This window comes from Rhea americana, unplaced genomic scaffold (genome assembly GCF_003343005.1).
Source record: "Rhea americana isolate MKP2758 unplaced genomic scaffold, rheAme1 scaffold_19, whole genome shotgun sequence".
Taxonomy (NCBI): Eukaryota; Metazoa; Chordata; class Aves; order Rheiformes; family Rheidae; genus Rhea; species Rhea americana.
The window spans coordinates 3,394,918-3,397,681 of NW_028186038.1; positions in this window are offsets into that span (position 1 = coordinate 3,394,918).

Consider the following 2,764-nt stretch of genomic DNA (forward strand, 5'->3'; position numbering starts at 1 on the left):
TTTTTTTTTCCCAAACTAGTCTGTACTTCTTCATCTAAACTAAGGATATAAAATTTAAATCCACTGGGCTTAGCTGCAATTTACACACTTGTAAGTGTAAAGCACTGGAATTTACAAGTCTTCTATTCCATACAGACTCATTACAGCTTAGCCAAAAAACTACAAATATTCATTAAAATTCAGAAGCAAATTCATCCATATTTACAGCTGCTTCACATTTGCTTTCTGCAAATATTTGAGCACTTGTACTTTACCAGTACAAATACTACTGAATAACGAATTTTAATTTCAAATAACCAGAAAGCTCAACATGGAATATTCAATTACAGAATGCAGACTAACATTTACCCAGGGAGAAGTATTATCCAATCACGAAACAAGCAGTACTCTGTGACTTACATAATTAAAGGCACAAAATTTGAATATGAAATATTTCTACAYGTATTAATGTGGAAATCTCACAGCACACTATGGAATTAAAAAATCTTGTACTGCTCTTTTAACCTTACCCGTGGCAGTAATAAGCACCACAGAGCTAAAATGAGATTACACCAGGAGACTCTGAACACTTTTACAGACTGTCATAAAGTCCAAGACTTTGCAATGGCAGAACAGTCCCTATGAGAATATCTGATTAAGCAATGGAAGTATTTAGTAACCTGATTCTCACATAATGAATTTACAGGAAGGAGGAGAAGATGAGATATGCAAATAATTCCTTCCTAAAAGCTATTTTAATTAATACAAGATGTTATTTACTTTCACAATTCAATGAATGATACAAATAAGATATATGATTTTAATTTATTTGGGGTTTATTTTAAAATTGTAAATGCTTATGTTTAATCTTTAGTAAATACCTCAGAAAGTATGCCCATCAGCATCTAATCAGGTGGAATTGCTCAGACCAAACAGCCAGGTTTTCATTTAGCTCGCTGTTGTGAAAGCATTGTGTTTTGAGCACTGCTTCCTTGCTAGTCCAAGTCAGACTTGCATTTTGCCTGTATCTAGTGCCATATCTAGATTTGCACAGTTCCCTAACACAGTATTCATACTATGCACAGCGCACAATGGTTTAGGAGCTGGAAAACTRTTATACCATAACTTATATAGGAGATTGCCTTCAGGAGAGTTTGGGACTCAAAAAACTCAAAGGTGTTTTTCCTTGAATATACCCTCCATTTAAACATAATCCACTGACTTCAGTATTTATTCAGAAAGTGAATTTACACAGCCTAACACTCTTTAACAACCTGAAAAAAATTCAAAGAAGTCTTCCCATTCTAACTAAAACTTTAGAAACAAATAAATCTTATTCATTCAACTTACATGCATTTCATTTTTGAAGAGTTTGCATATTCCCATCCCCCAAAAAAGTTTTAGAAATCCTACAAGCTTATTTTGTGGTTTGTTATTATAGATACAATATAAACAATGGATTTTAGGATCTTCACAAAAAGAATCCTTTTTATACATAATCATGTTTTAATGGACTATGTTTGTAAACTGATGAAATCATACAAGGCTGTGGCTTTGTCTTTTTCCATCAACACGGAGTTGCACAGTTAGGAGCTAAGCTGCACGTATTTTTAAATATCCTACAAAACTACGGCTTACTGGTGCAGCAGCCATCATTCATTTCATTAATGGTAACCATCCATACCCTGGAGCTTTGATTTTGGCAAATTTCCTATAGACTTCATGGAAAAGTTTAGCCAAGTAGAGACGACAGCATCAAGACCTGCAATAGTGCGTTTAATGCAAACTTAAACTGCACTTCTTTTACATACGACTTGTCCAAATTTTATGGCATAGTGCATTGAGTGCTTAGATTCTATCTATCATAAACACCAGCTGAAACAACTACATTTGTGATTATCTCAACCCAGCATTTGGGGTTAAGACAAACTTTAACAACAGCACTTCATATGCTGATTAATCATTTTCAGAGAATTTGACTGAACTCACTCTAACAGGTAATACTAATCTGTATGTTGTATTTTTATCCAAAATTGTGAGAAAAAAAAATTCCAGGCAGGTGTTAACTTTTTCTCCTACAAGTCCAAGAATACCTAACCACATGAAAGCTTAAACAGAGCCTGCATGCTTCGTGCTAGGAGTTGTATTTTTATCAAAAATAATCTTCTAAAAACATGTAATCTAGTTTGAAGACACTGGCTTTTAAAATCCACCTATGTTTTATATGCTGTCCTGAAAGTGCTGTAGTCCCTTCCCCGTTCGTGGCGTGGGACTTCCCGCTGCCGGAGCCTGGCGCTCGAGGATAGCGCTCGGCGTGGGCAAGGCAGCTCCGCACAGGCCCCCCGGCGCCTCTCCCCGCCCGCACCGCCGTGAGGCGCTCGGCCCAGCCTACCCGGTCCTCGTACCTCGGCTGGAGCCCCGCTCCGCGGCAGCTCACTGCAACCAGCGGCCGCCTCACCTCAGCGCCGCCGCGGCCGGCCGCTCCCGCCCCAACGGCTCCGCGAAGCCTCGCGCCGCTCCCGCGCGCCCCACGGCCCCGCTCAGCGGCTCCCCGAGGCCTCGCGCCGCTCCCGCCCCAACGGCTCCGCGAAGCCTCCCTCGCGCCCCAACGGCTCCGCGAAGCCTCGCGCCGCTCCCGCGCGCCCGCCGGCCCCGCTCAGCGGCTCCCCGAGGCCTCGCGCCGCTCCCGCCCGCCCCCCTCAGCGGCTCCGGCCTCACCGCGAAGCGGCGCGTCAGAGAGCCGCAGCTGCCGGGGCCGCCCCCGTCCGCGGGGCCCGACCTGAGC